This window comes from Heterodontus francisci, chromosome 25 (assembly GCF_036365525.1).
Source record: "Heterodontus francisci isolate sHetFra1 chromosome 25, sHetFra1.hap1, whole genome shotgun sequence".
NCBI lineage: Eukaryota > Metazoa > Chordata > Chondrichthyes > Heterodontiformes > Heterodontidae > Heterodontus > Heterodontus francisci.
The window spans coordinates 62,891,796-62,903,537 of record NC_090395.1 but is presented as its reverse complement, the minus strand read 5'-3'; the positions used below and the strand labels follow the sequence as shown (position 1 = coordinate 62,903,537).

General features: G+C 41.6%; 1 long non-coding RNA gene across 1 annotated transcript in view; it reads right to left on the bottom strand.

The window, feature by feature from the left end:
• Window positions 1–480: 480 nt before the first annotated feature.
• LOC137383926 (uncharacterized) overlaps window positions 481–11,742 on the bottom strand; it is a 402,194-nt gene continuing 390,932 nt past the window's right edge. Inside the window, exon 4 of the long non-coding RNA XR_010977498.1 lies at window positions 481–546. This is a non-coding gene — a long non-coding RNA (uncharacterized lncRNA). The remainder of the gene's footprint in view (window positions 547–11,742) is intronic.

Here is an 11,742-nt window from a genome sequence, read left to right as displayed (position 1 = left end):
CTTACAAAGCTGCTGATGGTAACCCTTCATATTTCCAACTATTTTTGCTGAATGTTTGCTTCAGGTTTCTGGATTTGGTATAAAGCTTGCTCCCTGACAAAGAGTATTATGGCCTTGCCTTGCATTCTTGTGGTTTTTGGTTTGAATTCTCATTGTGACTGAAACTGCTTAACAAGCTACTGTGCTTTAAGTTTTACCCATTCTCAGCCAAGCTGCTAGGTGGGACGCTGTGCCTTCAGGTAGAGCCATGTACCTTGGGAAAGGAAGTGACACTCCCACCATCTGTCTCAACCTGTAGCAGCATGCCCTAAAGTTAGCAGTCATACACAGTGGCATTACTGTCAGTATCTATTTTCCCAGCAGCAGCTTTTATACCAAACTTAGAATAGTCATTCCTCTGTAGTCAATTTGAGCAGTGACAAGCCATCTAAGCAAATACACCTTACATTTAAAGAGGCTTGTTTTTGTCTTTTGAACCAACTTTCTTTTACAAGTGGCATTTCATCTAAGGTGTTCAAGTCCTTGATCGTTCATCTGTTGTTCCATCTGAAAGAAGGAAGGTTGGAGGTGGAGCAAGTATTAAGGTGGCAAGGAAACAGGCAGAAACAATAATAGGGATTTCGAAGTGGCTGTACACTTGCTATTGGGAAGATATCACAAGTAAAAATGACAAAGAGTATCTTTAAATAGTTTTTTTTGAATGCTGAACAGAGTTAATATAGAGTATTTTTCTCCTCGATCGCAAAAGTTATGGATATATGGACAGGAAGGGAAAATTGAGTTCCTAGATCAACGTAGTCTCTTTTTAATAATAGATTTACTAAATAATGATCTTCAGTTTTCGGACAAAATAATATTGGTCAAGTGACACAGAGAAACTGTCAGTATTGAGAGAGCTTTGGACTTTCCAGCTCAATGACTCATCACTTGCATGACAGCAAATGTGATCTCTTCACTACCCTTGTGGTTGGGGGGTGAACCAAGGTATCCTCATGTGAAGAAGCAGTTTGCCCCCACCTACAACCTCAACTTACTGCATGAGTCAGTGTGCCATCTGTATTTGACTTAATCAATCTCTCTATTCTGTACAGAGCTACTAATGCACACTGTCGGCACCATATGTGATATCAGTACGTATTATAAAGTGAACTGAAGAGACTTGCACGGTGGGTGCATCAGACTAACGATTAGAAAGGAGCATTATGAAATTAAGGTTATCTGAGTTTCAAGCAGACTAGTGCCTGTGTGAATTCTGCTAGCAAAGGACACTCTAGCAAAGTGTTCTTATTTTAAGTAGACAAGTGAAACAAGGGAGGATTGAAATATAACTTTTCTTTTTTGGGAGAAACCTGAGGCGACTTTATCTGGAAGTAAGTTCTAAAGTGGATTTCTGCCTCTGCTTGGGTAACGGTTGAGGTAGTGACTTCAACTAACTGTTGCACTGATCGTTGCAAACGAGAAACCAAAATACAGAGGGTTTATTTTCGTGTTGGATTATGACTGCTGCCAAAAACGTTGTTTTAAGCTGTTGTACATCATGATGGCTGCATAATCAGTTTAACTAAATGCTGTTTATTGAACAAAAAATTTTGTTAGCCATCTGGCGTATGTTCTGCAACCTGCAAAAGCCTGAGGCCCCAAAATTGTTGGGGCTGGAGAAGCTGGAAAGCCTGATTTCTGATCGAGGAGGGTATGTGGAATCTGGGGCAGAACTTGGTCATGTCGAATTCTGTCTTGTTTGCGCCGGTCTTTTCAATTCTGTTAGGAGGTCATGGAGAGGAATCAAGGGGACATGTCAGAGTGAGTTTGGGGCCTTCCTCGGGAATTCTTTCTTTTACAGCCTTGGAAGTTCTCAGTGGAACTCATGCCAATTGAGAGGTGACATGAGCCTCCTGGAAGATCAAAAACTCTCTCTAGGATCAATGACCTTGATTGGAGGCTAATTGGCTCCTTTAGAGTCAAAGACTGAAAGAAGTTGAATTGTTTCTTTGTCCTACTTAGAATGTACCCCCAAGAATTTTGCGAACTGTCTTAAGTTGGCCTAAGGTACTTGATTTACAAATACTCCCAGAAATTTTCAAGAACTGATCGACTGGGAATGACTGACCACCAGTTATTTTGTTTAAATTTCTTTCCTCTTTAAAGTTATTTACTCTCGAAAGTTCCATTTGCAGTAAAATGTAGAGGTTATAAGCAATGCACATCGAAACTGATTTAAACAAAGATCCCAAGATTTTTGGAAATATGAATGGTGAAATGTAGATGAGATTTTTTAAGGATGTTGAACAAGGTTACTGGAAGCATAGTACTTACAGCAGTTCAATAGCTGGGAACATAGGAATAGCAATAGGCTATTCAGCCCCTCAAGACCAGCAGTTACATTTTTAGTTGTATTGGCCTCCAACATCATTGCTTATGTTGAAAGAAAAATAGTGTTTAGCACCTTATCACACCATCAAAATGTCTGAAACTGCTTCATACAGTGAATTAATTTTTGCATTTATTCATTCACTGGATGTAAGCGTCATTGGCAAGGCCAGCATTTATTCCCCATCCCTAATTGCCTTTGAGAGGGTGACGGTAGTCAGCTGCCTTCTTGAACCATTCCAACCTGTTTGCTGAAGGTGCTCCCACAGTGCTGTTAGGTAGGGAGTTCCAGGATTTTGACCCAGCGACAATTAAAGAACTGTAATATATTTCCGACTTGGTGGGGAACTTGGAGGTGGTGGTGTACCCGTCTAAGCAGTAGAGGCCATTAGTTTGGGTTGTGCTGTTCAACAAATCTTGGCGAGTTGCTGCAGTGCATCTTGAAGCTGGTACACACTGCAGCCACGCTACATTAGTGATGGAGGGAGTTAATGTTTAAGGTGGTGGATGAGGTGTTGATCAAGTGGGCTGCTTTAGCTTCTTGAGTGTTGTTAAAGCAAGTTGCAAGTGGAGAATATTCCATCACACTCTTGACTTGTAGATGGTGGGAAGGCTTTGAGGATTCAGAATGTGAGTCACTCACTACAGAATCCCCTGGCTTGATGGTAATGGTAGATTGAGGGATATGCTGGGCCATGAGGTTACAGATTGTGGTAGAATACAATTCTGCTGCTGCTGATGGCCCACAGCACCTCATGGATGTTCAGTTTTGAGCTGTTAGATCTGTTCTGAATCCATACCACTTGGCACGGCGGTAGTGCCACACAACACGATAGAGTGTGTCCTTAGTATGAATATTGGAATCTGTCTCCAAAAGGACTGTGTGGTGGTCACTCTTACCAATACTACCATGCACAGATGCATCAGCAACAGGTAGACTGCAAGGTAAAGGACAAGTTCACGTAAGTTTTTCCCCTATGTTGGTTCTCTCACCACCTGCTGCAAGCCAAGTCTGGTGCTATGTCCTTCAGGACTTGGCCAGCTTGTGCAGTAGTGGCCCTTCTGAGCCAGACTTGGTGATAGACATTGAAGTCTTCTACCTCGAGTACATTTTGTGCACTTGCTACCCTCAGTGTAAGTATACAGTGTAAGTGTACCCTCAGTGTACCCAAGTGTTGTTCAACATGGAGGAGAACTGATTCATCAACTGAGGGAGGGTGATCAGTGATAATCATAAAGAGGTTTCCTTGTTCGTGTTTGATCTGATGCCATGAGACTTCAAGAGGCCCAAAGTCAATGTTGAGGACTCCCGGAGCCACTCTCTCCTGACTGTATCACTGTGCTGTCACCTCTAATGGATTTGTCCTGTCGGTGATAATGGAGAAGTCTGGGACATTGGTTGACTCTGTATATGAAAATGTCAGGTTGTTGCTTGACTAGTCTGATGACTACTTTTAGGGCTAATAACTGTTTTAATGTAGGCAAACACTATAGTGCCGTTCTTCACGAGCAACATCTCTCAAACTCTAATAACATTGTCACATTTTTGGGTTTTTGTGTTAGACATTTTCACAGATTTTCCATCATTGGCCACTCCATATATGGAACACATCTCCAAAGATCCAGGGTGTCTTACCCTGTTCAATATTTAGGTAAACAAGAGTGAGACTCAGGGATTGTAATAGGGAATTAGTACACTGTACACCAGCCTCAGAAATGTATCATGTGCCACCACCTGATTATTTTCTCTTCAAGAAGCAGATTGAATATACACTCTAACAGACCACGATAGATTCCGACTCAACAGTTGATACATGAAAAATATTAAGTCAACAATACACAATACCAAAACAGTGAATCATATTGGTTATAGCTTGTGTGGCTCTCAAAAGGTACTTGTTTGAAGAAGCACAGAGCTTGGAGACAGAGCCAGGTGAATTGTAATTGGAGTGGGGGCTGAGAATTGGGTGCCAGCATGAATTCAGTGGAGAGGACAAAGGCTTCTAATGCCCAACTCAAAAGGAATAAAGCCACAGAACCCGAGGAATCTAAGATAAGTATCTAGTTAACTAATATTTAGGTTCTTTGCGTTTAGTGATCTCAGTAGTTCTTGTTAAGCTTGAGTAAATAATATGGTTAGTTCGCTTTGAGGAGTGAATAGAAGAATAGCTCTGTAATTTATATATTAAAATTGTTCACACCTAGTTAACAGCAATTATATGAATCACTTTACATCTAAGAAGGTTTCTTGACTTGTTTTAAGTTTCTAATTAGAATGGAGGGGCAGCTGCGACCTGTAGCCTGCAATTTCTGTGCCACGTGAGAAATTCAGGATGCTCATGCTGAGGTTTTCTGAGCTTGAGGGCCGCTAGATTCATTGCAGGGCATGTGGATGGCTGAATATTCCCTGGATCACAAGTTCTAAGAGGTGGTCACCCCACAGCAAGAGTTCAGAAAAGCAAGCGGGTGGCCACTCAAAAGAGTAGGAAGTGGCGGGTAGTGCAGGAATCCTCCAGAAGCGTGGCACTCTCATATTCAGCATTGAATACCGGTGAGGGTGACGACACCTTGAAGGAGTGCAGGCCTGAGCCTGGAACCCTGAGGCAAAGCATTGCACAGCAAGGTACAGCAAAGTGCGGGAACACAGTAGTAATTGGCAATTCTGATAGTTGGGGGACAGACGGACAGTTCTGCTACAGGTATTCCCTTAAACTGCCTGGGTCTTGGCTCTTGCTGTGATTAAGCAACCATTTCATCTCCACCTCACAGACCTTGCAATCTCGGATAGAAACATAGAAAATAGGAGCAGAAGTAGACCATTCGGCTGTTTGGGCCTGCTCTGCCATTCAAAAAAGATCATGGCTGATCATCTAATTGCAACAGGATAGTGCTGAAAATTAGATGGCCATCCTAAGCTGCCAGCAAAGTCATTTTTTTAACTGTTCTTTTAAAAAATTTCTTCAAAAAACCATTAACTCAGATCTCCAGTCAGTGGATTACAGAAATTTGTCATTCAACAAAGCAAGTTGGCATGACATCTATGTAATGTTTGGAGTGCATGTGTGTAAATGCATGGAGTGTGGTTAATAAGGTTGGTGAGGTACAGGTGCAAATAGCCACATGGGAGTATGATGCAGTGGTGATAGTTGAGATCTGACTCAATAAAGTGGAGGATGATGCCTAATTTTCCCGGGTACAAGGTATTCAGGAAAGATAGGGAAGGGGAAAAGGGAAGAGGGCTAGCAGTATTAATTAAGGAAAATATTACAGTCCTAGAAAGTGAGAAGGTCCTTGAAGGACCAAAGACAGAATCGATTTGGTTGGAGTTAAGAAATAATACTTGGCGTTTTTTTTATTGGCCACCAAATAGTGGGAAAGAGATGGAGGAGTCGATTTGCAAGGAAATTACTGAGAGGTGCAAGAACTATAGAATAGTGATAATGGGAGACTTTAACTACCCCAAATTGAAAGGAGCAGTGATTGTGTTAAGGGCAGAGAGGGAGGAATTGCTGAAGTGTGTTCAGGAGAACTTTGTTGATTAGTATGTTTCCTGGCCAATGAGGATGGAGGCATTCCCGGATTTAGTCTGAGGGAATGAAATGGGCCAAGTGGTGAATGCCACTGTGGGGGAGCATCTTAGGAATAGTGATCCTAGTATCATATGGTTTAGATTAGTTATGGAGAAAGGCAAGGAGAAATCTAGCATAAAAATACTTAACTGGAGGAGGACTAATTTCAGTGAATTGAGGAGGGATCTGGCCCGGCTAAATTGGAGGCAAAGATTGGTAGGCAGAAATGTAATGGAGCAATGGTGGCCTTTAAAGAGGAGATGATTTGGGTACAATCTAGGTACGTTCCCACAAGGTGGAAAGAGAGCGCAACTAAAGACAGAGCTCAAATCAGTAAAGAGTAGGATGAAACCGATAAAGGGGGTGAATGACAGATGTCAGCTTGATTATACAAGGGAGTGTCAGGCTGAATATAAAAAGTACAGAGGAGAAGTGAAAAAGGAAATAAGAGGGGCAAGGGGACAGCATGAGAATAGATAGGTGGCTAACATAAAAGGGAATTCAATAGTCCTCTGTAGGCATACTAGCAGCAAAAGTTTTGTCAGAGGAGTGATGGGTCGATTAGGGACCAAACTGAAGATCTATTGTTGGAGGTAGAAGGCATGGTTGAGGTACTAAATGTATACTTTGCATTGGTGTTTAACATAGAAGAGGACTTTGCTGAAGCTCCAGTAAATGAGGTTATGGGGATACTGGATGAGAAAAAAGTAGATAAAGAGGAGGTACTTGTTACAACCTCGTTGAGACTGTTAACGTTAAAACACAAGATGTGAATTCCCCAGACCAATTTAAAAAAACACGCAACAAGAGTTCACATTTTAAGACTTTTATTACAATAACTAAATGTAAAATATCCCCTTGAACAAAAGAGCACTTTGTAAGTAGCTGATACCCCAAATTACAGAGAAAGATATGTTCTTCACTTATTAAAACATGTGAAAATGTCACACTATACTTATATGTTACACAGTACTCCTTGATGGTGAAATCTTTGCAGCTAAAAGTCCCAAACTCCTCCCAATTGCAATGGTTGGATCTCCCAGACCTTTTTCAAAGTCAATATCCTCTTTGCTCACTTTTTCCAAGCACCTCTGACCCAGACATTCGTGAAAAAGATGATTTCCGGTGATCCTGTTGGGCTTTTGCTTCTCCGCAAACCTCAACTTTCAAAACAGGTTCAAGTCTTCTCAGCCTTTCGCTGTATTGGACTTCTGAGAGCAGATATTCTCTCTCTCTCTCCTCTCTGAGGCTGCCACCGCTGGTCTTCTCCCAGTCTTCCTTACAGCCTCCTTGCCTTTTGAAAACCTGTTGAATTTATCTGGAATCAAAAGTCAACAGCCATTTGTCTTTTCCAATATGCAAACTCCACAAGTTTGGCTACAGCAGAGCCGTTGGGCTTTCCATTGTTTCTAGATGTTAGCAATGACAATTTGCATGTACATTCTCAGAGTCACTGACTCCTTGTTTACGATCTGAAAGTCTGGGAGGGTGAAACCCATTGTTCTTCAGGTGTTATACCCCTGCAGTCTTTGCTTTTCCAAAAGATTGTAGATTTGGGTTCTTTGTTGCCCTGGTAACTAGGATTCCTGTCTTGTCATTAAGCAGAGTTGATGTGAGGTCACCTGACTTCTATGACTCCATCTTAAACTACATTAAAAATCACAGTTTTTAAAACAAAATCATGCTACTGAGTCCAGTGTTCATAACAGAACTAGAAAGGCTGGCAGTGCTTAAAGTGGATAAATCACCCAGTCCGATGGGATGCATCCGAGGTTGCTGAGGGAAGTAAGGGTAGAAATTGTAAAGGTGCTAAGAACAATTTTCCAATCCTCCTTTAATACGAGGGTGGTGTCAGAGGACTGAAGAATAAGAAATGTTACACCCATGTTGAAAAAAGGGGAGAAGGGATGTGAGTGTTGCTGGCAAGGACAGCATTTATCACTCATCAAATTGCTCTTGATCTGAGTGGCTTACTCGTCATTTCAGTGGGTGCTTAAGGGTCAACTACATTGCTATCGGTCTGGAGTTGCACATAGGACAGAGCGAGTAAGGACAGCAGATTTACTCCCCTGAAGAACATTAGTGAACAACAATCTGGTATTTCATGATCATTATTTATAAGACTAGCATTTTATTCTAAATTTATTAATTGAACTTAAATTGTCCCAGTTGCCGTGATGGGATTTGAACTCTTCACTCCAGGGTATTAGCACTGGCTTCTGGATTACATTATCACTATGCTACTGTAAAGGAACAATGGGTTATCGTTAAGGAAAAGATGCTTCAGGTAAGGCAGGTGCATTCCAACAAGGGCAAAAGGTAGAGGAACCAAAAACCTTGGATGATGAGGGAGATAGAGATTATGATGAAACAAAAAAGAGGGTGTATGATGCATGCCAGGTGAATTCTTCAAATGAGAACCAGGCCAAGAACAATAAGTTGAGAGGGGAGGTGAAGAGGAAAATAAGACTGCCAAAGAGAGAATATGAGAATAGAATGGCAGTCAACATAAAAGGGAACCCAAAAATCTTCTACCGACATGTAAATAGTAAGTGGGTAGCAAGAGGTGGAGTGGGGCATATAAGGAACAAAAAGGGTATTATATGCTTTGAGACACAGGGCAAGGCTAGAATACTTAATGAATACTTTGTATTGGTGTTTACTAAGGAAGAGGAATCTGACAAAATATCAGTAGAAGTGGAGAGAGTAGAGGCAATGGATAGGGTAAAAATTGAGAGGGAGGAGGGACTGGTAAGACTGGCTATGCTTAGGGTAGATAAGTCACCTGGTCCAGATGGCTTGGGCATCTCAGGTTGCTAAAAGAAGTGGGGGTGGAGGATAGCAGAAGGGCTTATCATAATCTTCCAATCTTCCCTATATATAGGGGAGGTGCCAGAGGATTGGAGAGGGGCAAATGTGACACCCTTATTCAAGAAAGGGTCTAAGGATAGTCCCAGCAACTCCAAACCAGTTAGTCAACATCAGTGGTGGGTAAGGTTTTAGAAACAATAATTAGGGAAAAAAAAATCAACAAGCACTTGGAGAGGTTTGAGTTAATTAAGGATCGCCAGCATGGATTTGTAAAAGGCAGATTATGCTTCACTAATCTAACTGAATTTTTTGATGATATGAACTACCTGCAACAGGACATAGATTGGCTAGCAGAATGGGAAGACAAGTGGCAGATGGATTTAATACAGACAAGTGTCAAGTGATGCATTTTAGCAGCAGGGATAGGGTGAGGCAATATAGACTTAATGGCGCAGTTCTAAACAGTGTGCAGGAACAGAGGGACTTGGGGGCACACATGCACCGATCTTTGAAGACGGCAGGACATATTGAGAGAGTGGTGAGCAAAGCATTTGGGATTTTGGGCTTCATAAATAGAGACGTGGAGTACAAAAGTAGAGAAGTTATGGTGAATCTTTATAAAACTCTGGTTAGGCCCCAACTAGAGTATTGCACCCAGTTCTGGCCCCCACACTTTAGGAAGAATGTGAGGGTCCTTGGGAAAGTGCAGAGGAGGTTTACCGGAATGGTTCCAGGGATGGGGGATTTTAGTTACAAGGTTAGGTTGGAAAAACTGGAGTTGTTCTTCCTTGAGCAAATGAGATTGATGGGATTTGACAGAGATGTACAAGATTATAACAGGCTTAGATAAGTTAGACAAAGAAAAACTGTCCCCATTAATGGATGGTACAAGGACTAAGGGACACAGATTGAAGGTTTTGGGCAAGAGATGCAGGGGGAATGTGAGGAAAAACTTTTTTACGCAGCGAGTGGTAATGACCTGGAACTCGCTGCCCACGAGGGTGGTGGAGGCAGAGACAATCGATGATTTCTAAAGGAAATTGGATGGCCACTTGAAGGAAATAAAGTTGCAGGGCTACGGGGATCGAGCGGGGGAGTGGAAATGATTGGATTGCTCCACGGAGAGCTGGCATGGACTTGATGGGCCAAATGGCCTCCTTCTATGTCGTAAATGACTCTACGACTCTAAAGACAAACCTGGCAGTTATAGGCAAATCTGCTTAATGTTGGTGTTGGGGAGATTTTAGAAATAATAATCTGGGAGGAAATAAACAATCACTTGGACAAGCATAGACCAATAAGGGAGAGGCAGCATGGATTTGTTAAGAGTGTAATACAAAAGCAAGATACTGCAGATGCTAGAAATCTGAAATAAAAACAGAAAATGCTGGAAATGCTCAGCAGGTCTGGCAGCATCTGTGGAGAGAGAAATAGAGTTATTGTCATCAATCTGAAACGTTAACTCTGTTTCTCTCTCTGCAGATGCTGTCAGAGCTGCTAAGTATTTCCAGCATTTTCTGTTTTTATTTGTTAGGAGCATGTTTGACTAAGCTGATTAAGTTTTTTGATGAAGTAAGAGAGGGTGGATGATGGCAGTGCAGTTGATGCTAAATATATGAACTTGCAAAAGGCCTTTTATAGAGGTGACAGGAGGAAAATGCTTTTTACGCAATGATTTGGAATGCACTGCCCGATGGTGTCGTAGATACAGATTCAATAGTAGCCTTCAAAAGAGAACTGGATAAATACTTGAAGGAGAAAAAATTGCAGGGAAATGGAGAATAGCTGGGGATTGGGACTAATAGGATTGTTCTTCGAAAGAGCTGGTGCAGACTGGATGGCCAAATGGCCTTCATCTGTGCTGGACTGTCCTATGATTCTATGGTTTATACTTCTCAACTGTTCTTGATAATAAAATAATAAAGACACAGCTCACTTTCTCTCTATGCATAAGGTCCCTGATTTTCACTGTAGCGCCAAATGGGACTGGGGTTAAAACGAGCACCTGACCCAAACCTGCCCCACTCTACCAGGTGGGTTAAGTTAAAATGTGACTCTGTTATTACCGTTTGTGGGTTGTTGCTTGAGTAGAATGGCTGCCATGTTTGCCAACAGTAAAAAACAGTCATTGCCACCCAAAGGTAATTCAATGAAGCACTTTCAGACATTTTTAGAACCAAACGAGATGAAGTGGGTCACTGCCTCAAACTGATTTCATGCCGGTCAGTACAATCTTAAAATATGGAGCACTTCTCTTGCAGAAAAGTCCAAATGGACTCTCTGGTAAAATGGTTTTTCCACAGGAACACAGTTCAAGTTGGAGCCAAAAGGCAGTGGACGACTGCACATCTCATCTTGACCTCATATCAACAGCCATGCATAAGCAGCTTCATTTCACTTTTCAATACTAAGTGGATAACCAACCTTTGGCAATGACAGGATTCTTCATCTCCCACCCTCCTGCAGTTTGATCCAACTCTGAAAGGAATGCCTTTTCCAATTAACCAAAAGATATTTTGCAGCCTAACAGAAGTGTCAAGCTAAGCACATGGAATTAGAATGATACCTAAGCAGTGCTTTTGAGGAAGAATATATCCATTGTGATCATTTTTGCACATAGTTTCCATAAATAGGAAACATGAGTTAAAAATATACAACATAGAAAAAATCAATTTTTGCCACAAAGGTGAATGAAAAGTTCATTAGATTAGTTTTTTTTACGGGGGCAGAAGTACTGGAGAACTCTCTTGCTCATAGGTTCTTCAAAGTTTACTTGAACAGGTAGATGGAGCTCAGTTTAATGAAATCCTCTCTGCATTTTCAAAAGTGTGTAGCTATGCAGGTTACCCCAACCATAAGAACAAGTGAACAAAGCATGGGATTGATTTCTAGGGGGGTAGAATTGAAAAGCAGGGAAGTTATGATAGTTAGGAGCACTGGAGAATGTGTCCAAAAAGATTTAAAAGGATGAAACCAAAACAGAGAAGTTACATTA